The 24826-nt window shown below is 38.4% G+C and overlaps 1 protein-coding gene and 1 long non-coding RNA gene across 2 annotated transcripts in view; both read right to left on the bottom strand.

Annotated features, from left to right (window-relative positions):
- The window catches only part of LOC309720922, a 130360-nt gene extending 118601 nt beyond the window's left edge, over nt 1–11759 (bottom strand). The window contains exon 1 of the long non-coding RNA XR_014280606.1: nt 11643–11759. This is a non-coding gene — a long non-coding RNA (uncharacterized lncRNA). The remainder of the gene's footprint in view (nt 1–11642) is intronic.
- The window catches only part of LOC309720910 (uncharacterized protein), a 138971-nt gene that overhangs the window by 47488 nt on the left and 66657 nt on the right, over nt 1–24826 (bottom strand). The window lies entirely within an intron of this gene.

Raw genomic sequence — 24826 nt, 5'->3', positions numbered from 1 at the left:
TATGCTTTGGATATTGTTCAGTATATCTATGCAAAACAAGAGGAATTTCAATACACAGCAGTATATTCACAGTTGAAACCAGATATTTACATACACTTTATGGAGAAAACATAAAAACTTTTTTTTACTGTTAAACATCAATTTAGAGTAAACTTTTGTTTTAGATAAATAAATGTTGAAATATCTTTTGAATTAGTTAAATGTCAGAATAAAAAGAGGGAGCTGTCTATTTTAATCACTTTCATCAAATTTAGGAGTACATGTACACTAAAGTTTATTGTTAATTAATAAGAAAACTCCAGACGATTCCATTCTGAGCTGAAGAAGCTTCTGATAGGTTAGTAGAGTCCATGTGAGTAAATTGGTGGCACACCTGTGGATGCATATAAGGCAAAACACAGAGCCTGTTTCTTCGACATGGGAACATCAGGAGATGTCAACCAAAACACCAGGAAAAGAATTGTGGAGCTCCATAAGTGTGGCTCATTTTGAATACAATTTGGTGCCATTTGCAATAAGAAATACAGACAGTTTCTCTCTTTACTCTTAAAGTTAACAAATATGTTTTTTATATTTATCAATCTAAAAAAATAAACATTTAGTCTGATTTGATGTTACAATTAAAAAAGTGTTTGTGTTTTTATCTGAAGAGTACATAAATATCTGGTTTCAACTGTATATTTGATGATGTTGGTGTTTGGCTTGATTGTCAGCACAAAGAGGGAGAGAGAGGAACAGAGAGGGAGAGAGAGGAGCAGAGAGGGAGAGAGAGAATGACGACAGAACAGAGATGGAACAAGAGCAGGTGAGACACACATGTTAGTCAAATGGTTGTTTGCCAAAACTCATCAGAACATGTACCTAGTACCTAGTGTTTCTTTTTAGATACCATTTGTTACTTTTCAAATTCTATGTTTATTAAGTTATGCAGGCTTGTTTGCACAACAAGGCTACATAATTATATAAACTTTTCTCAATCTAAATATTGTACTTTGGTAAAATTAAAAACCAAGTGTAGTGCAGGTCTATGATGATTTTAGTGCTACTATCATCTAGTTCTGATTCTGGTTCTGTCTTGGTTAATGTTGTAGTCCTGTTTTAATTCCGGATCAGTTCTGGGTCTGGTTGAATTGGGGTTTAGTCCCTGTGTCTTGATACAGGCCCGACTTTGTTCTGCCTTGCTGCTTAATTAAAAAAACTAGTTTAAGGTGTCCTGCATATGTATATAGAATAACATCTGGCTGCAGTTTAAATACTTTTTTTTGTCTCGGTCTTGGTCTCGTCTCAACTTGGTCTTGGTCTTGTCTTGGTCTCGATACCCTCTGGTCTTGGTCTTGTCTTGGTCTCGGATTAGGCGGTCTTGACTACAAGTCTATTCCAGTGAGAAGATATGAAGCCCCAAACCTGCATCACTTAGCGCAAGAGATGAAGATGTTTCTGGAAGATGCGGGAGTTTTTTTAGTAAGTTGAGAGTACACAAAGATGAAAACATTTGTGCAGACTTCCAGTCTGCAAGTAAATGAAAATTTGCCTAAAAAAATAATCGGTAAATGTGAAGTTAAATATTTTTTAGGAATCAATAAGAGATTAATTACTACTCAAAATATTATTAAGGACACCTCACCTAAAGGTTGAATTAAGTTATATAATAACTTCTAATTATATAATTAAGTTATTTGGCTACTACAATGACCTGTGTAGTAGCCAAAATATAAATATAATCCCAATATCTTTCAATATAAGCAGTAAGATTCGCTGTAGGTATATCTTCTGTCTTCGGTCCTCATTAGATGACACACAATTTATGTCCAGTGCCAATGTTCAGTGACTATGCGGATAATAGTGCTCTCAATGTAGTCATCCAGAAAAGAGCATCATAGAGTAGGTTTGCACAAAGCTTGTTCCCTCTTTGTGCCAGATATGAGGCTTGTAAGTTTAGAACCTGTAACAGATCTGCATTCAAGATTTTCCTTCTTATTAACATTATGGAAAACAAGATTTTCAATCATGTTGAAAATATCCCAGTGTTATTTGGAATGTGGTGATTTCTAAAGTCACAAATATAACCTTAGTTTATATTTTTTGGGTCTGCTACTTTTCAAATTTACTTGAAATCTACCTGATCAGCTCAGTCACAGCATGACAGCTAACTATTCTAGATATTCCTAGAAAAGTGAGAACACAAATAAATTAGAACATTAAAATATTTTTCAAAAACACAAAGCCCAATTGCACCAGTGTGAGAACAGTGCAGATAATAGAAATAGGTGATTTCCCAGTGACACTGTGTCCTACACAGTGTATCCAGGCAATATTATAACTTAAAGCAAATATATATGTTTATATGATGTTTCCAATAATGAGAACACATTTGAGGCCTCAGTCACACACTCTGCATTCCTGTGTGCAAACTGTCTCCTGTTGTGTGTAGTGATGGTAAATTCAATTCTTATTACTGAATCGAGTTTCAATGAGTCACTCACCAAAGTAAATCGGGTTTTTTGAGTCATTTAAGTCACTGAGTCAGTTGCCCAAAGAGTGCAAAAAATGTACATTTTCACTCAAACTTAATTTATTTCTCTTTTCATGTATATCCTACTGCTAAGATGAGTGATTGAAAAAGAAAAACAACAGTTTTTTATAGAGCAAAAAAGAGAAAAAAAAAAGGTTTCTAAAGGGAACATTTTTTTTTTTTTTGTTTTTCCTCAAATGTGTCAAATATATATTTTTATATATATTTAAATGTCCACTGAGCTGTGAGCCAGGGGGCGGTAATGCGCCTCAACATTGGTTGCCAACCAAGAAGAAGAAGAAGCTGTGAGCCAGGAGGGAGGGGGTGTCACTATATATCACTACCCGATCCGTACCGGAAACCCGATCGGTACCCCGCATGAGCAAATCTTACGTCAATTCCTCTCTTTGCCAACATTGCGACATTCAATATATTTGAATGATACGGTTAGCGCCCAGTTAGCTCCTTGGATTTCTCAGCAGCTCTGCCTCCTTTTCGACTACCGGGACATTTAAACAATGGATAATCCGTATACAAAGAAATTCATGCTTTTCTCCTCAACAGAGAGCGTTCCCCGATTGAACAACAGCGCCGTAAAATAAGAAGAATGGCGCCTAATTACAGAGTTAATAATACAGACTTTGTAATATCTCACGTGTAGATTCATCAGCCAGATGAAGTGTTTACTGACAATTGACAGTGATAGCGGTCCAACTTTGCACATGCGCAGTAAGGATCGGGGAGTCCGGATCCGTATCTTTTTATTTTTCGTTTTTTGTCTACATTATATTGAAATGCTTCATTATTGGAAACATTTTAAGAGATACTTATTATTCTTAACATCTTAATAGATACTCTGACCCGTAACTATCGTAAAACGCTTCGACTGGAAGTAGACACCTTTCGCGCATGCGGGGTACCGATCGGGTTTCCGGTACGGATCGGGTAGTGACAGGGGGTGAGTGAGTGAGTGAGTGATTCGCTTACGCTACGATTCAGCACAGTAAGGGAGGGGGTGAGTGAGTGAGTGATTCGCTTACGCTACGATCAGTGTTGCCAACTTAGCGACTTTGTCGCTATATTTAGCGAGTTTTCAGACCCCCTTAGCGACTTTTTTCTAAAAAGCAACTAGCAACAAATCTGGTGACTTTTTCTGGTGTTATTGGAGACTTAGGCTACATTCACACTGCAGGTCTTAATGCTCAATTCCGATTTTTTGATTAAATCTGATTTTTTTGTCTGCTTGTTCACACTACAGATAAAATGCGACAGCAAACATGCTCTAGTGTGAACGCTCAAAGGGGCCCGCATGCGCAAAAGAAGACGTCACTAGGGATGGGTACCGGTATCCGGTGCCATGATGGCACCGGTTCTGTCATAAACAGTAGTAACCAGACCGAAAAGCAGCGCACATTTTGGTGCTTTATTTCGGTGCTTTTTTTTTTCCTGAGATGTCATACACTTTAGATTCTAGCCAATCATTTTACATTTCCAAGGATAGTAGGCGGGTCCAGGTACGTGCGTTCCTTTAGAGCAGAGCTACAGATTAAAAATGCCCAAGGCGAAGCGGTCAAAAGTCTGGCTGTACTTCACAGCAAAATATGCAAACTCAGCAGCCTGCAACAAGTGCTTTAAGGTGATACTGTGATACTGTCAAAGGAGGTAACACCTCGAATCCGATTAAACAGCTGGCGACGCATAGCGTTTTTTTTAAAAGCCGAGAAATGCGCCGTATTTGATAGCTTGCTGCGAGACCTCACACCGTGCACATCTACTGCGGGTGTCCTGCCTGTTATCGGACCCCGAGTTTGCAACATCCCCCAAAAACCCGAAGAGTAGAGTCCTGGCCACTAGCCCTGCCAGTGTAGCAGAAATGATGACGGATGATGATGGCAGCAGCACCCGTTCTTCTCCGCGTGAGTAGCTTAATGTTGTTCGTGTGTAATTTACGTTGAGTAGGCTAACCACGTTATTAAATTAATGCATGTAAGGTGAACTAGCAAACATCATCATAGCTACATGCGGCTGTCTTCTTGTTTGATGGCAGATACTCCCTTCACCCTGGCCAAACAGGCTAAAATGACCAAAGAAAAAGTGGAAAACAGTTAAACATGAGAGGTTTTTGGACAAAGTTTGTGTCTTTTCCATTGTTTAAGCACTGCTTCCAGTCAAAAATGATACCATATATGCCCCATAGCTGCAGAAAAGGCTAACATTGTTATCTTTTTACAAAAGAACAGCTGAACATGAGAGGTTTTTGGACCAATTTTGTGTTCTCCATTCTTTAAGCACCGGTTTGAGCACCGTTTAAGCACCGGCACCGTTTCAAAAGTACCGGTTTGGCACCGGTATCGGATAAAACCTAAACGATACCCATCCCTAGACGTCACACACAACGGCTCTGTTTAGACCCAGAGCAAACAATATTGTTTGACTGATGGCCCTTAATATAAAGACTTCGGACTTTACGTTTCCCAATTTTTGCTTTAAGTTATTTTGTTATTTACATAATAATGTAAATAACCTAATAATTATCCTTATTGCTGTTTTAGAGAGGAGCGGTGCTTCAAAGGATAGTTGCAGATTTCTGTCAGAATCTGCCGATTATACAGTACAAATAAAATGTTCACGTTTCTCCAACGTTGTCTTCCCAACAGTTTCACTAACATCTACACTGGATGGACAGGAAGCATTCGCGATGTCTTCTCCGGCGCTGATAATTGGCGTCTGTCTTGTGTCAGTGACGTAAAAGACGGATTTAATGCGACATGACCATTCACACAGCAGTCGCTTTCTAAAACATCGGATATGTATCGGATTCAGCACCACATACGAAAGTGACCCAGATCGGATTTGAAAATATCGGATTTGTGCCGTTCACACTGTCACACCGTGATCGGATATGGGTTGCATAGGATCAAAAAGGAGGGGGTGAGTAACTCAAATGTGTTGTTAGCATGTTAGCTGAGCGATGCTACTGTGAACCGAGGAGCTATTGTCTTGATGTGAGCTTTCTACTCAGGGGTTTTTCTTCCAGTTCAGAGCAGAAATGTTTTTGTTAAGAAACTGGCTGTTGTTTTTTTTCACACAATTTTAATTTTAAGCTAGATATATTTCTACTAATGAAATTAGTTTGCTAACAGCGACAGGGATGAGTCAGTGAGTCAGTTGGGCTTGTGAATCATGATTCACGAGTCAGTAAAGTGATTCTCGAGTATTGAACGATTCGTTCATGATTCACACATCACTAGCTGTGCGTTGAAAACAACACCATCAGACTTGTTCTAACCTATTGTCTCAAGTGCAAAAGACTGGAAAGAAATAGGAAAGGGAGAGATGTCATATTGTCTAATAATGGGTAATAACAGTGCATAATTTAAGACATCCAGGAAGCTCAAAGTGTTACACTGGATCATGCATATGTAAAGCCACAGCAAACTAATTTCAGCTGTTTAATGACTCTGTGATGTAAGTGTAATTTTTTTAAATTACTTTAACTCATTTTCCTGTGGAACACATTGAAATGAATCATGAGAACCCATTTTAAATATGACACGTAAACTAGCCTAATAAGGACCTATACTATAGGTGCATCTCTACCAAAACATGAAGTCATGTGTTGTTTAAAAGCTCCGTGTTCCAATATACTCTGTTGTATAGTAGTTGAGCCCATAGTTCAACTTCATCCTAAGACCTTCTAATAGATTTATCTGTCCCCGTCTGATGTTTTTCTAAAGCAAAGAATATTATATTTGTATTAATGGCAAGACGTAACAGAGGAAGCTCAGTGCTGAAGTCAAAGAAAAGTAGATGTGATTAGCTTTTCAGATTGAGTTATAATAAATTAACAGAGATTAAAAAAGGATACATTACAAGGATACTGAAGTTAAAAAAGGATACACACAGCACCTTTATCTTTCAACAACATCAACCCTTCCACTGGCATGACTAGAGATATAAAAAGAGAGGGATGAGAGAGGGGTCAGTGCTGGCCACTCTGTTTTTTTCTCACGCCTCAATAATAGATGTTTTAAAGTTTAAGTGCTGCCAGAGGGCTGCGAGCCCTGCTGTTCATTAAGTCAGCCACTGCCATGGAGCAGCATTTACATCGACAGTGCTCTGAACGCCTGCTCTGTCTGAGCAATTACATCTACTCTAAAGTGCTGGATAACAGTCAGGGACAGGAGAGGAGTGGAGAGAAGAGGAGAGAAGGACGGAAAAAAGGAGAGGAAGACAAGAGTAGAGATGCTAGGCTGAAAACGAAGAATGTCATAATGGAGAGAAAGAAAGGAATAAACAACTCTTACCCATACCAACACACATGCACACATGCTTCGGATAAAATTAAAGCACCATGAGACACCAGCAGCTCACACGACAAAACAACAGCCTTCACATTCGTCACCACACACTCCCTCCGAAAAACACAATCAGTTGCTTATGTAGCCACGAGACGGGAGGCAGGGAGGATGGCCCTCGGCGACATATGTGTTCCATCATGCTTGTCACAACAACACGTTTCATCTGCTAAATACACTCCACCAGACAACAAATCCGCCAGAACGCTAAGAGCAACACAAATTTGTTTACAGACGAAGTGACGTCTCACAAATACATCCAGAGGTAGATGGCAGACAACAGAGACAGATAATGCTGGTGCTGCTAGCACTTCTTTCACTTGTAATCCCTTTGGCATCTATTGATGAACAAAGAAACTGGATTCAAAGATCTTTGAATTTGCTGTTTTTTAACTAATTTCACATAGAATGCTTCATGTTTTATGCGTTCTTTTTAAGTTGCCACTCCTAAATTTCCATAATCAGGCTTCTCTTTAAAATGGAGCAAAGTAATGGCAAAGAGGCAACTAGGGGAAAGTTGGAAAGGCACTACACATTACACACACACAATTCAATTCAGTTCCATTTTATTTATACAACACCAAAACACAACCACAATAATACAACAGAGAAAAACCCAACAATCATATGACCCCCTATGTGCAAGCACTTTGGCGACAGTGGGAAGGAAAAACTCCCTTTTAACAGGAAGAAACCTGCAGCAGAACCAGGCTCATGGAGGGGCGGGGCCATCTGCTGTGACTGGCTGAAGTTAGGGGAGGAAATATTAGCAAACTGTATGTTTTGTATATAACTACTAAATACTCACATTAGTTGGGGAAGCACTAGGGGGTAGGGTCGCATGACATTTTAGCTAAACAAGCGTAGTTTTAGAAACTAGAAGACGTTTAACAAGTAAAAATTAACCCAGCCCTAACTGTAAACATATTTTCTGTAACTATGTTGGTTTTTGTGTATTCTCTGTGGGATGAAGGAAGATCATATGAAGTGAGGAACAAAATCATTATGAAAAAAATTCAATTAACCAAAAATACCTGTTTGATTTTTTTTCTATTGGAGTGTGGAGTTCCTGTCAGAACAGAGCAGGAATCAAACATTTAAGACAATGCTCACATGCATTCACATGCTGCATGAATGGAGGAGGTAATCTCTGAGCAGTTGTTGCAGTTGTTGCAAAGCGGCTTGCATAAGCACACCAAATATGGAATAAAGGAGCTTAAATAGCGTAGTCTCTATGAGATAGTTGAATTGGATATGAAGAAATGCATCAGTTCACTGCATTAAGATTAGTTCATCTGATTCCTGATCATGCTTACCTACAACCAACACAATTTTGGGTGACATTTAATGTGACTCGTTCAGATGTTAGTGTGTACATTGATTTTAAACACCTAATCACTTTTTATGTAGCCAGCCACATATACTGTATAGTAGACCAAACATGGAGGAGAAGAGAGCTCATAGGTGTTTGAGTGCCGTGGAGACTCATTTTAATTTGCGTCTGCACCTTCAGACTCAAGATATGAAGGTTCATAACTGTTTTATCAGTTTTATCAGCAGGGTCCCATTCAGCAAAGGAGCGAAAATGCAAAGGAAAGGGGCAACATAACTGTTACATACACTTCAAAGAAAGGTTTACTAACAGCAGCCAACAGCAGCTAACAACTGCAAAAACAGCACTACACTCACTACAGATGAATGGCAGCCAGAGTTGTTTGTCCTGCAGCACCCACCATAGATAACTTGAACTGGGAGGAGTAAGAAAATAGATCTGGTCTCCTTACTGAGAGTTTAAGAATCTTGTGTTTGATTAGAGCCACCATTATCTATAAATGTAACAGAAAAACACTATAAAGATCCCAGCTGAGTTTCCTTTGCCATTTTCCTTTAACATTATGTGTCACCACGTTCTTAAGAAGTGAGATTTGGTTGTGACAGACTTACTGTAGAAGCTTGTCTACACATGGGTGTATATAAGAAGGGATTGGCCAGGGGACTGGGATGCCCGAGGGTATGTGTTAGAAAGGTAAAAAATGACAGGGCTTGAAAAGTTAAGTGGAAATACATTAGGCACAGGGTAGAGAAAGAGGTCTGGGGAACAATGACAATCTCAACAAATAAATCCAAATCTTTCTTCATGGATAGATACAGATAGACCTACGGGAGAAAATATCTTTTTTGGTAAATTGGGTGAAGTGACCCTTTAAGTGATTAAATGATGCTCACTGACATGAAAAACGAGGAGGAAAAATGAACATTTCAGCATCAAGAAAAAGTGCTGACAGGTTAATTGGTCAGTGAATGTTGAGCAGCTTCACATTAGACAGACAACAATTGCACTCTGTCCAGAACAAGTCCTGTTTCATATTAGTATAATTGATGGAATGCAACTGATGGGTGGTCTGTTTTTTTCTTTTTCTTTTTTATGACAGAAAAATGTTGCTTTAGGCTCAGTGCTCCAAACATCATTGCGCTGTACAAATTTGCCACACCACAAAACTCATTTGTCCATGTTGTCTCAACTTGGCTGTATGCCTGAGCGCATTTGAAAACCCCATTTGGAGATGTTTTTCGGGAATAAAATAGTACAATGCTTAAGAAAAAAAAATCCTATTTAGTGGGAGTTTGTCTTTGTGAGCGTGGCGTCATGCTAAAAACCCTATTTTCGCCGGGAACGGCCACCCTATCACAAACTCTGCAGGGGAGCCACATTAGAGGTAATGTCATCCACAGTTTAGCCCTCCACTCCTCATTCCTCCATCTCTCCCCTAATGAACTCCCACTGAATTACCACTTCACCAGCGCCCTGCCTTTTTATGATTCTATTTGTTTATCTATCTCTGATTTCCTCCCTCGTCTTCCCCTGCCGCCCGGGCACACACCGGCTCTTTAATTTTATTGGCCACCGTTAGCGAGCTGCGAGTCGAGGCGTTTGGCTCGTCAGATAACCCCCCACCACCGCCGCCACCATCGCCACACACACACACACACACACACACACACACACACACACATCGAAACCACCTCCACTCCGTTTGCTGAGATTAGCATTAGCAGATTAGGGTGCTCATCAGTCAGACGAGGTGGTGGTAGTGGTGGTGGCGGTGGGGGGGGACCCCCGTCGTGACAGGCCGCGGCAAAATCGCACAAACCTCTCTGGAAGGCTTTGTGGCGTAATTGAATGCGCAATAATTTCCCTCCATTAATACATCTCTCATATCGCGGCTTACGCACAAAATGTCCACATTATCTGTTGCACTTTGTTAATGTCTTCACTCCTTAACAGTACATTTAATAGCACGAGTGAAGCGGAGTGAGTGAGCAAGTGCAGAAAGAACATCTGAAAGGCGTTTCATTTTTCATTAATCTATTCTAAGTAGGTGTCAAAGAAAATGGAAAGAATGATCACAACTCCAGCTGTTCATGCGATGGCTGCCAAACTTTTGTGGATTCGCTAACACTGACTGATAGCTGCCCGACAGGGGACAGCTATTAATGTGGCTTCCTGTTTAGTCTGAATTATTGTCCCTTTTTATGTTTTTAGGGCTGAATCCGGAGAATTTAAAATCTCTTCTGTTCCCACAAACTTTTTTTCTTTTTTTTGTTTTTTTAATAACCACTTGTCTTATTGGTGCATGAAGCCATGAACAGAAACAGATGCAGCAAATATAAAACAGCAGTACAGACACCAGAGACAACCGAAACGCTTACTCATACTACACGAGTATGTAGTATATTCATCCTGGCTTTCACCTTAAAATCACTCAGTAATGTTGCAGTGCATGAAAGCAACTATCCAGAATTTTAGATTATGTTCCTTTAGCCGAGTAGCAATGTCTATTTAGATTTGCAGGCTCTATTTACATTGACTATATTCTTTTTTAGGAAATGCACTCAAAGATTGTCCAGGCATATATGACCAGCTTTGACGGCCCTTCTGGTGCATCTTAGGGATTTATGAGACACATGTGTAGTTCATTTAGTTTTGAATGTGTTCTCGTTAATAACATCAAAGGTATTTTTAATGCATTTTTATCATGAAATTTAAAATATGTTTTGCAAGAGTGTCCACAAAATTGCGTACAGCAAACTATACAAAGTCAAATGGGAGCAGATCAAGGATGGCCTTGTAAAAAAGAATATGCCAGTTGCTGAATCTATGGAAGGATATTATCTATTGTATCACTGCTGATAAGAGAGAATAAATATGACATTCTGAAGGACATTTTACATTATTCTATAATATGTACTAATGATTAGGGAATGCGACTGTCGTTTTGTGATAATGGTTTTTCAACTCATCACTGATCCCCTTCTCATTTAGAGCACTTCAAATACTGTTGGCAGAAATAGTCACAGGGTTTACTTTAGCATCAATGCTGTGACACAATCGTTACTCACTATTCCAGTCATTCACAGGTAGATACCTGGACGAAGGACACCTCAGGGTTAGGGTTAAACCTAGCTCTTTTTATTAAGCATAATTACACTAAAGTCCTACAGTCCTATGAGCATTTACACCCTTGAGCTCTTCCTAAAGCTTGTTTGGGTGCTTATAAAACTAAACTGTGAGTGAAATACATCAAAAACCATAAACATCAGTTTCCATTGATTAAAGATGTTAAAGATGGTAAGTAAACATTAATTATCACTTAACTGTAAATAGCAAATAATTATTAACTAAAGTTCAGTTTACCGGTAATTAAGCATAAATTAACACATAAATATATATACATTTATATAGATATGTAGATATACATATATATGCTCACCATTATCCAGGTAAGAATACACTTTCACCTATGATCCAATCCATTCTCTAGTATGCACCCTGGTGAAATATGGTCCAGGTGTGGATCCAGCCCACCACCAAGCTTTTCATTCCAGCTTGCGTCCTAAAATCAAACCAAAATAAAAGCATTTTTTAAAATACATCTAAAGGCAAATTGTAATGATCTGTGCTGTTATTCCAGAATGCAGTTTGTAATGTAAAAATAGTTTGTGCAGGTGAAAGCCACTAGATTTGTACATGACACTGACTCTTCTTTTCATTCTTTCTTTTCATAGACGTCTACACCATCATTTAATCAAAAAGCAGAAGAAGAATCCTTTTCAACAAAAAGTTAAGATGCCTGAAGCGACTCAAAGGCTCCCATAAAACTCAGGTCTTTGTTTTCTGTTTGTAATTTACCGTACAGCTTTGTTGCCATTATGCGTGCCATAACTGGATAATAACTTCACCTAAGCATCCATGGATCTCACTGTGCTCTTCTCTAATATCTGCACCATTGTTTTGTTTCTTTTTTTATTGTTTTTGTTTCCATCTGCTCCATGGCCAACTTAGTTATTGTGCCAAGTTATCTACAGTCTCCATGCTTCAACCTGTTCATAAACACACAAACGTCAGAATAAACTGAAATCACACAGTTGCCACTCGTGCTTGATCCCGTAAATGTTGCCATGGTTTTGCAGCCTAGCGACCTGTGTGTGTGAATGATTTACACATACACACTCACCTTTAATTCTTTCCTTTCAGCAGCCTGCAAACACTCAGGGATAAGTGCTTGACGTGCTGGTCGAACAATAGACATATTACCTCTGGCGGTGATTGCTGGTGGGAGTATTGGTGTGTTTGTGTATATATGCTGTTAGCTTGTGTGTGGACAGACAAATAAAAAAAAAAGAAAAACAGGTGGGAGGTACTACACGTTGAAAAGGAGATAACAGGACAACTTATAATTAAAATGACTGATTTTCTTCATGTAATTGTTTATCAGATAAATATTTTTAATTATTTTTTTTCTATTTGCTGTAACCAGGACTTTAAAAACATGGTTTAAAAAATAAAACATTTGAAGATACGTTTGCCTCACAAAATGCAATGATTTCATTAACTGAAACTCAAATGTAAATGTTTCACTATTACAGTTTGTCCACACTGGTTGAAAAAGGTCCAGTTTAAGCTGCATTGATGAGCAATTATAACAAATGGTGTCGGTACTGAAAAGACAAAACCTGGAATCTGACCACATTTCTTTTCAGAGAGTTTCTTGGGTGTTTTGTTTTTCAATCTAATACACAGCAACAACATGCGAACAGCAAAGAAAATATATACAAAAACACAAAATGTTCTTATAAACACAAAGAGCAGAAAGATAAAGTAAAGAACCAGGATAGAGGACAAAAAGACAGCTACCTCCATCCATGACGATTAAGTAAAAGAATACAACTGAAACATAACACAAGCCATTATACAACTGTTCTATTTGTTTTCTGCTGTCACCTGAGGAGTGAACTATGAAGCAGCTTCAACACCCTGTAGCTGTTTGTGTTAGTTGACAGATAACATAAAGGGTGTCACACTGGAGGTCCTAAACTTTGTTTGTCTCTACTTCAGTTTGTATTCCCACTTAATCTATTGTTTGACTCCTCTTCTGCATAAAATGAACTAATCACATGATCAGAGAAACTACTGATAGAGATCTATAAAGAATATAAAGGGAAAGAAGAAGACAAGGGAGCAATTATTTGTAATGTTTCTCATGTGAAACTTTAAACCTGATTTAATAAAACATCGCATGTGGGTATGACACTGTCACATAGATTGATGTACTGTGTTAAATCTACTCTGTGGCTATGGTGTAGCCCTATGAACAAAATGTCTGCAAGCACTTGCCAATTATGTATGGAGTGGTAGTGAAACCTAAAAAATACTATGATGCAAACTGGAAATACAGCCTGGTAGATATAACCTTCAAAGTAAAAACCTTTACCACTGTAGCAACACATTTCCAAAAATGCAACTTTTACTTTGAAGGGAAACATTTACATCATTTACATCACACTTTTCACAGTTTCACTAATCAGTGAGTTTGCAGAGCAGGTTTCTTCTGTTCAAACTACAGGTGGCCATGGCAACCTACTAGCCACCAAAGCAGTTACAAGAACCTTTTCAGTGCAGTACTGTGTATCTCTTTGCAGTCGGTTTCAGCTTGCAACTGTCAACAACCTCCAGCAACCACTTGTCAACCTGTCAGGCAATGCAAGCATGTGTCCAACAGGTCAGCAGGCTAATGTGTTTAGTATGAGTTATCGTGATGATCTCGCCACCTTTGTGATGCTGACTTTGGACTTAGCATACCTTACTGATCCACCAGCTCATTCAATTGTGGCCAAATAACAAAGTAGAAGAAAAGAATTGAACAATGCTAATAACAGAATGCACATTAAAAACAATATACAAACAGTACATATAATATATAAAAGCTAAATTAAGTGAAACTGCATAAAACTGTACACCAAACAGGGATGTGCAGTAGAAACAAAGGGAGGATGTGAATAACTTGCATTTATCAATCAGCAGTAAACTATAACTGTAATTAACCTAAAGAGGCCTCCTTTATATTGCATAGTAAAAAAATAAATAACTAAAAATAAAAATCTATAAAAAAAAAAACCCTCATACAACAACACTCATAACCTGCATTTTTCTCAATTACTAAGTTCTTAAGTTCAATCTATTAATATGAATGCAGAGAGTTATCAAGAGAGCAAGTCTTTATACAAAGTCACCAGAAGTTGGGACTGATCTAATTGGTGTATCTTTGTCAAATTCATTAGCAAAGAAAAAGCACAAATTCCAAGCTCATAGAAACCTGAGAGTCTGTGCGTGACAACACAGGTGAGCCATCTCACACTCAAGGCCACTGGTCTGCAACTCGAATGGAAGGATGTGGAAACTAATCCCACCATGAGTCCATTCAGATACCTGTTAACACATCTGTAAGCTTGAATTGATAAAATCCAAAAGAAAAGGTGATAAAACAATTGCTTTAAAATGGTATTCTACTCAGATAAATACATGTGAAGTTTAGTGATGGAGGTGTGTAAATAATTCTCTCTTAGTGTGTTTCATGATTTCCTCAGTGAATTATCAGCATACATTTGTGCGCCTGTTTCTCTGTGTATTTGAGACCTTGTTGTTTGTGTGTGCAGCACATGTGTGTGCGGCCTTGCTCAGGGAAGCGCACCGCCCCGCGGATGACACTCAGAATGCATTATAACCATTAATGAAAAAGTTAATGGGGCATTTTCTTACATATCAATTTACATTTGACTATCTGGGTGCACAAATGATGTCTGGGCGGTTGCGGCCAACGCCACTCCGCACCAAAACAGGGAGGTCTAATGTGTTTTTGTGGACATCAAATGTTGTGAATAATGACGCATCCACTGAATGCAAATCAGATGACACTTGATAGGCCACGATCAACAGTGCCTGCATGCAAACTTTCATGAACAGACACAATGAAAGAGAGGAAACAGAGAGAGTTGCTACTGACAAAACACGTTCCTGCTGCATTACACCTTTCACACATAGACTGTACATAAAAGATGAACATGCTACTGTGTCATTGCACCTTAGTTCTGGATTTCACATTCTGAGGTCTCAACATTCATAGATTGGATGCCGCATTTTTTTGGAGGCAAAAATGACTGAATGATTTGGACAAAGAGCAGCGTGGAGGCTAGCAATGTTGCCTCATAGCAAGAAGATCCTAGGTTGGAATCCTCCGGTCAGCTGTAGAGTTTGCATGTTCCCTCTCATGTCTGTGTGCACTCTGTCCCACAGTACAAAGATATGCTTGTTAGGTTTATTAGTGATTCCAAGGTATACGTGTAAATGAGCATGAATGATTGTTTGTCTCCCTGGTAATCTGTACAGGGTTTACTTCTGACCCTTTGACAGCTGGGATCGACTCCAACCTCTCTGCAACTATGAATTTGGATAAGCAGAAGAAAATGGATGGATAGATGCATGGCTAAAGCACTTGCTAAGGCAAGCAAGTACAGTTGGCAAGTTGCACTCATCAACGTACACAGCAAATTCAAAAGTGTTAAATTTTTTGGTGTTAATAGTCTCCTTGCAAAAGTAGAGTTAATTTTACTCTAAGCAGAGTCACATTCTTTTAATGTAACTCTGAGGTGTAAAATGATAGTAGTTAAAATCGAGTGTTAAAAATGAGTGTTTCTATTTCAAATCTGGAGGTGTTACAATGGAAACATTAACTCTTGACCTCTTAACTCTGAACTCCTAGAGGGGCTATGACACCAATAGAGTAAATTCACAGACTCCGCCCCCAGCACGGCTCCAATCGAAGCTGAAGTGAAGCCGTTTCAGAACATTTGCTCTACATATTTGAGTTGTTTGCCATGCTTGGTAAGTCATTTTTTCAAAGATTGTTTCAATTGTTATTAGCTTTTACTTCTGTGGCTCTTTGGAGTTGAGACAAAGCTGTGTGAAAGGCATTAGCCATGTTGCTCGCTGATAGCATAATATTCTGTTTTAGCTAGCTGAAAGGTATTGTTTGCGGGCAAATACCACAGCCTTGAAAAAAAGCTTGCATGTGAATTTTCAGTCAAACTTTTGGTCAAATACACCTAAAACAATGTCTAGAATGTGAAATGTTGGTATAATGGTGCTACTTGAAGCCTGAAAACGATCGCCCATAAAAAAAAAATAAAAAAACGAGCAAACAGCAGTAGCAGATGTCCTGACTCGATTCTACGGTAGCATTTAGATCCCTCCAGAGTTTTGTGCACACGGTTTAGGTAAAAATGAAAAAAGTTGAGGTTTTACATTTAGTTCAGTATTACCTGTTGCCTGTGTCTTTGTCTTTTGGGAAAATACTTTACACAAGTAATGGCTCAAAGAGGATTCCTTTTTTTTTTTACTGTGCTGCAATTGTTTACTGGATTATTTGTGCCATTAATTAGTGTCAACTAATTTTTATTCAATCTCCACACAGGATATGCTTGTGAAGATGGAATATGGGGGAGAGCAGAAGTGCGTTGAAGTTCCACAAAGGGATGAATGAAGGACATGCATATTGTATTGAAGAAATAAGTGTTGAGAATGCTGTTATTTGCATTTACCATGTCAGACCTTTTGATAAACAAAATTCTAATGAAAGTGAGAACATGTACACTGTTACATCTTTCAGAAAATGTTTTGAAATTGTGGTGCACAGTTCAGAATAAATGTTTTTCAAAAACCATTGCATCTTTTTAGTAAATGTTTATTTCCAAAAGAAATTTCTAGAAGTTCAGAACAGTAAAATTCCCGCTTTTTAGAATGAATTAGAAGATAACTCTTACGTAGTTAAACTAAAATACTCTTTGAGAGTTAATATATAAACTCTTAACACCAAGTGTTAAATTATCAACTCCAGACAGATTTGGTGTTTAACACTAAATCAGAGTTAACGTACCAACTCTCCAAAAAGAGTTAAATTAACACTCTCTGGTGTGGACCCATATAGACACTTTAATAGTGTTGAAATCAAATCCGACAGTGTTAATTTGGACATGCTGGATTTGCTGTGTACTGGTGCTGTGCTGTTTGTTTTACTAACTAGTAGCTATTAAACTGCTATAATTTTATTAACCAAACCTCAAGCACAGACTTTTTGGATAGTTTATTGGTACAGTTAGAAACAGAGAAAACCAGACAATTTTTCAGGTGCTCAAAAGGCACCAACAATACAAACACAGTCAAATGGTCCATTTCAGCGGCTCAAATAAGTGGAGTTGAGACCTGGCAGACAATGACAGGTTGCCTGACCAATGTCTAGAGCTTCCTGTGTCAGTGACAAGCAGCAACAATGTCCTTAACTTGCAATGAAGAGGAAACTATCCAGACATGCTGTTAAATACTGTTTTGTTCGACATTTAACATAAGAGTTTATGCATATCCTTTTGTGAGTGGAGAAAGTGCAGCTTATAGGACTTACTTTTTCAGATACTGCCTTTTGCTTTCACATATGCAAAGCAATTTTTGTTATCTTGCTTTAATGACACACTCACAAATCAAAATGTGTGTGGAACACCACTCTCTCTGACACACACACACACACACACACACACACACACACCAGCAAGGACTCTATGTTATGCTTCTCAAAGCATGACAGTTCTGTATTCAAATACATTATTGTCATAATTATTATTATTCTATATGGGAACATTATCTGGTTCTACATTTGGTACCCTGTAGGGTTCCCCTGTAGGGAATTGGTGAGACTGTCTCTTAGGGAACCATTTTCCCGAGATGTGGTGACATACATATGCATGTGTATCAGTGTAAAGTTAGCAATTTGACTGCAATAAGGCAATCCATTTGTTAAATCTGACATGATTATCCGGGAAGTCACAGACAGTCAACACCAAGAGGTTGAGAAATATTTCATAGTGCACGTCTATCTATTCTCTTTTTCATTTCCCCCCAAAAATGTATTTAACACAATTCAGTGAAATGCATACTGATCTTCAAGGATAGAAACAAAATTTTCATCCTACTGCGCTAGTATCAATCCATTACCAGACCAGTGTTGGTATCACTGCTATTGAAATTTGGCTCAATCCGCCCACCTCAGAGACAAACACCATTACACAGCAAAAAGAAGATGCCAAAAAACAGGCCAAACTTTAGCCAACAGAAACAATGAGACGTTTTATCCAGAACACGCATTTAGTCAATAATATGTTGGCGCATGATCTGGATTAGTTGCTATGAAAAGGTCCTGAGCCAAGGCTTAATGTGCACACTGAAATCCAAAACAGAGTTTTCAAATATTTGGTGTGTTGGATGCTGTTGGGTCTGTGTTTCCACAAACCCCGCTAATTTTAAGAGACTTATTCATCGTGAAGAAAACAAGACAGTCAATCGATCCATTACTTGCGCAAGGGAGGCCTCTCATCTGTGTCCAGCACGACAAATGACCACGATGGTGGCCTCCTCTCGCTGCCTTTTATTGACAAACTTCAAACAATAGTTTACTAAACACCTCCCCTTGCAACCCCCTTTGGTTACAAAGACAAGGACTGTATGTAAATGTATATGTGTGAACTTCTGTAAGAGTGTGTGTGTGTCAGACCTCCTGCTGACCAAAGGGTCGTAAACGCAGGAAGCTTACATCAAAAGAAGCAGATCTTCCAGATAGGATATATCTGCAATAAAACATTACAGCCCCAACCAGAACCTCGAGAATCTGGGGGGAAGGACAGTGGAATTTCTTTCATCAGAGTTAAAACACTGTACAAATGGTAAACATAAAAATGACAAACATTTAACAATTTAACTCTAACAAATGCTGTGAGCACATGGGCTGTAATGTACACCGTGACCTTCTAAAAAATTAGGATGCTCAGTCATCCAGGTAAGGAAATCCCAGCTTAAATATGATGTGCCCACATAAATAGTGCTAATAAAAAAAATGCAATGGCTCAAGAATGACCACTAATTATTTTTTTGGGACTTGTTTCTATTAAATTAAAAAATAATCTCAACAATCAGACAACCCGTATGGGTGAGGACTTGGCAACAGTGGGAAGAAAAAACTCCCTTTTGAAAGATGGAACCCTAACCAGGCTCAGGCAGGGAGTTTATGCATTTATACCTTATGCATACTAATACCTACTAATACTTAATAGTGTGAAAAAACACTTTCACTGTCACCATATTGTCATTTTAAAACGAGACATCATGAGTGAGGTGTAATTGTTGCTGAGAAACCAAGGGACGCCGTACCCTCATTTTATCACATATTATGCTACAATGTAGCACAATTGCTACATTGTAGCTACAATGTAGCACAATTGAGCACAATTGTGCTACATTGTAACGCAATATATGATAAAACCATGGACACTTTATGACTAATTTATTCAAGTCACAACGCTGAGGTCTGTTTTTTCCACTGGAGTCAGATTTCTTGTTTTCAACCAGATGAGTCGCCCCTGACCACATCATAGTTATTACAACCTTTTAAAAAGACTTTCAGGAGGATAACTGCAAAAAAGACACAAGTCACTAGAGTTTGGTAATGTAAGTAGATTTCTTATGTGAATCCAATTCTATTTCTAATTAGAATTTATGTCTGTTGGTAAATGGGTGAATGTTTCAGTAATGATAAAATCTGGCACTCTGGTTATTGTTGGAACCAACTGTCGCTATATCTTTCTCCCAGGTTAAAAACTGTTGTTCCAGCTTGGACTGGAAGGGTTTGTGGTGGGAATAAGAATTAGACACTCCAAGTCCGAGGCCATAGTTCTCAACAAGAAAAGTGTGGAGTTCCCACTCTGGGTCAGGGAAGAGTTCCCGCTCCAAGTAGAGAAATTTAAAGAGTTTATGATTCTGTTCACGAGTGGGGGAAGAAGGACATTGACAGACAGAGGTGGCTGGGAACAAACTGCAACAGACTGCACAGAAAAAAAATATTTATTGATATTTGTTGAGCTGTTGCATTGAAAAGGACCTGCCACAACATATTACTCCATTTATGCTCGCGCCTCTTCTATAGCTAGTGCTGAAGTATCGCAACTTATGGAAATATGTAGAGAAATGCTGTGTCTTATAGTTCCGGCCCACTTTAACTCTTGAATATAGCGCCATCGGTGTTGCATAAATTACATAGTTTTGCCTGTTTCATCTCTTTGTGTACAATAAGGTCTGGTAATATGCTAGGATTGTCTTTTATGTGTTGTTATTTCCTCCATTTATACTCAGATCAGTGAAATGTTTGAAGGCATGAAGAGATGTGAAGTATAATCTTCCCTCAAATACATTAAACCTTGATTAAGAAGCCTATTTTGAAATATATAAGGGGTAAAAAGTACAGATATCTGTGAAAAAGAAGTCAGAAGTGCAGACACCTAAAAAATTCTGTACTGTAAAAAAAGTATTTTTACATCAATACTTCCCATTTCTGTTTTTCTTTTTCAGTTTTGTAGAAATATGTGAAAGCATAAACAGTGAACTGTTTCTGTTTTGTAATTTGTGGCGTACTATAATATGCAAAAACAGGTACTTCCACTGTTAACGCCGGGAGGTCGGGAAAAGAGGCAGAAAGAGAGAAAGTTTACTGATGTTTTCCAGGTTTCACAGTTGTCTAAGTTGATTTAATTGCCCAATAGCTTTGAGAAATTCTACCCATTTCATATCTCACATTTCTGTTGTCATTTTCATTACCTTGTATTGCTACTTATTCCCCTAAAATGGGCATCACACCTGATACTTTACATAAACAATTGCAAATGAAAAGCCACCCTGCAGTTTCCCTTTTCCCTCCCACCACTCCCCTCCCTCACACTCCTTCCAGGCTCACCTCTCTGTTATTATCCCATTCCATCACTTGCTGCACCCCCCAACACACACACACACACACGCACACACATACACACACACCCATCTACGTTACTTGCAAGTGGGTGAGAGCAATGGGCAATAACCCAGCACGCTGCTTTTCGACTTAGCGCTACCTGCTATGCTAATATCATTAATCAATAGAGCCCAGATTGTCTTTGCTGCGATTCGGAAGATCTAAGGGTCCCAGCGGTGCACAAGTACCTTTTCATTTTTTTTTCTTTTCTCAACCCCCCTTCTTCTCACTCTCTCTTTCTTTTACCTAAAAATGAAAAGAAAAAAAAATACAAAGCTCATTTGCTAAGGCCCCCAAGATGGCTGACTTAATGACGGCCACAGAAGTTTTTCCAACAAATTTCATGGGGCATGATCCAAAGATAATAGCTTTTCAGCCCCAATGACAATCCAATTACCGTGCCAATCAAAGCCCACGGCATGCTGTCTAATTACGATCAAATCTGGCTGTCAGCTCAAATACTAAAACAGCAGCTTTAAGTTCAACAAATCACAGTTTAGAGACGGAGCCCAGTTTGTTCATCCATGATCGGGTAAAAGTAGGGTTTAACTTTGTTTGACAAAAAAAAAGAGATTGTCTTGTTTTGTGTGAGTGCACTGATGTGATATTTGACACAGCACACTCAGTAATGATTCTGAATAACATTTTTAATAGACTTCATTATTCATTCATTGCAGGGCATGTGAGGTAAAGAGGTTTTTTTTTTCAAAAGCAATGGATTAAAAAGAGTGATGTTTATTTTGTCTCTCTCTCTTTTACACACACATGCACGCGCTCAAACACAGATATGTAACATGCAAAAAATAGACATATAACAGTCGTTCACACTTTCTAACAAACAAAAAGGCAGCATCAATAACACAAATGATTAAACATTCATGGCCTTTTCAGTGGAACATCTGCTGTGTATGGGGCTCTAGCCTCGGGGACTGGGCGAATCAAGAGGATTTCTCCCCGAGAAGTGAAAGAAAGCAATAAGATGGGGGGTGGCAGCAGGAGATTTAAATGCACGCACACACATTTTCACACATACACAAACACGGACACAATATTGCCTGCATGTGAGCACAAATAGTGCCACACATATGCAGAATTAGGAGAAGACAGTGCAGGCTGTGACTCTGACAAGCAGCGTTTGCGGTGGCTAACCTGAACAGCACAGACACACAGGCCACTGCACTACCTTAATCAGAGTTGACGAAAATCTCCTTTTACATTTTACCCTAACTTGCACCAACTTTACTCTTCACTTTCATGTTTTCTTTGGAATTTGAAGCATTTACGACACAGGAATTCACAATGAACTTGACTAATTTTCTACCAATGTGAACTTGGTGTACGTGGGAATTACATACATATTTTTTAAAAGTTGAACTGTTGCAATGATTGTATTGCTAACAGTTTAATATCTGATGAACTGAGAGGATCAACATAATGAAACTATGTAAAGGTACAATTAAAAACATCTTTAAATTTCAGACACATAAAAATGTATTATTGTGTGTCTGAAATGCATGTATGACATCAGAATACAACCTCAGGAGAGCCAGAAACTCTGAGTATGAAAACAGTCACCATTGTATATTTATTTATTGTTTATGATATATTAAGTATATTCTTAGTTAGCTGATGGAAAAGGTGGTTTTGATTCATTTATGTTAGTGTAAACTGTATTAATTGTGAATACTATGTGTTCATTTGGTTGACCAATAATTTTCATCAAAGTTTTTGCCAGCAACCATTTTTTTCTGACAAATGTACAAGTGTAAAAACTGATGAAATATATTGATATATTGAGACACAAGACCCAATCAGAACTAAGGTATGTAAAATGGAGGGACAAGTTTGGAAGTGATCCAATCAGAGTTTAGATTCATACATTTGATCTGCCCACGCGCCAGAGTTGAGCTAACTCACATCATCTTCTCAAGAAAACGCAACAAAATGTCAACACTTTGGAGGAAGAAAGTAGATTTATGGACACATTTTACATATAATATCAAGGACAATTTGATGCTTTGTAAACCATGTGGAGCCGCTTCCATGGGTTTTTACCCATGAAAGCGGCTAAAGGAACTAAAGGACTAAAGGAAACTAAAGGAACTCAAAGAACTTAGATGCCTAAATTTTTTGTTAAAAACAAAATTACGTTTTAGTTATTTAAAAATGTAATGTAGTGTAATTTAGCTGCAAATGTAATTGCAATGGAAGTTTGGGTATTTTGTGCAAAAGGAACTAAAATTCACAGTTTTTTTTGTCAAGGTCACTGCTGTTCCTCCTGATTTTCTCTTGTGTATTACCAGAAGGTGGCTGTAGCCAAGCCTACAAAATCATAGTTTCATGGTTATAGCAAAAATAGAAATGCCATAAATGCCATTACTAGGAAGCTACAACACGCACCTACAGTATTCTGGCACTTCTCTATGTTTTAAGCCATAGAGCTTGACTATAAAGCACTTAAATCTGGAACATTTCCACATTTGTCTCAAGTTAAAGTATGACTTAAATGAGAAACAACTCACTTCAATCCATAAAAAAAGAAAATGTCAGCACTCTGAGAGTTGGTAGCTTCTGACTTTAGTCCTACTAAAAATGCAGTCGGATAAACACAAAAGCTGCTCTTTATGACAAAATCTCCTCAGCAGTGCTGCAATAATTCCAAGATGAGTTACGCACTTCTGTAAAAGAATGCAGTGATGGGGTTTTTGGCATATTTTATATGTTTGAAGGTGAAAAGTGAACGTTTTATTCTAACCTGTTATTTGTTGTATATTTTGTAGAACAAATACCACCTATCTAGCCCTTGAGTTCTAAGCTTTATCACAGTAAAAGCTCTTTACAGCAAAAAAAAAAAAAAAAACCTCTGGCAACCTGAAAAGGAGATTTCAAGGATCCGACATGGCTCCCTTATAATTCTCTCCTCAGACATGTGAAGTGTATGGAGGTCATACTTGTGGCTGAAAAACATGACTGAATGTGGTTTATTCAACCACTTATCCAAAGGCAGAGTAACATTACAGGACTGCATACGCCATTCCCTTTGACTGCATTGTGTTTTTCGTGCTACATTAACACCATGCAAATGAGCACATAGAGCTAACCTTTTCTGAGTTAGAGGCACCCAGTGACACAGCAGAACAGCCCAGTGAATTATTTCAATTCATAAACTTGCTCATGTCCAGATTTCATTAGAGGCACATTAGCTGCAGTTTATGCTTTATGTTTATTACAGGCCTGACATGATCTATAAATAACAAGTTAAGCGGGTGCGGACACTGGGGACGGCTGTGGCATAATGCTAAAGGGATCTATCACTACAGCTGACAATTGCTAATAGCCAGCCCTCTGGGTCAATCACTACAAATTACAGTAGCTCAATTACATGCCATCATTTCTGGGCATCCAGCAAGCGAGGTGTATGGCATAACACCCTGGGATAACCACAATGAGAGCATTTATGAAGCAGGGTAAATATCGGGGCAGGTATAATTCCACTCAGGAGTGTGATCTGTTAAAAACAACTTAATATTTTGGCTGGTAGTAGAAATTTTTTTTTCAAAGGCTTAGCTACTCTTCCATGTGCTTTCTATTATCACCACACATAAACATGGTCACTTCTTTAACAATAAGTCAGGGTCAGAAGTTTTACATTTCCACCAACATTTTTGGGATTGGGCAGGGGTATAAATTAAAAAATAAAACAGAATTCCTTCACAAATAAATTTGTGAAGTTTTAT

Source organism: Aulonocara stuartgranti (assembly GCF_965226115.1).
Source record: "Aulonocara stuartgranti genome assembly, chromosome: 13".
Taxonomy (NCBI): Eukaryota; Metazoa; Chordata; class Actinopteri; order Cichliformes; family Cichlidae; genus Aulonocara; species Aulonocara stuartgranti.
The sequence above is the reverse complement of the archived record's forward strand: the minus strand, read 5'-3'. Positions and strand labels throughout refer to the sequence as shown.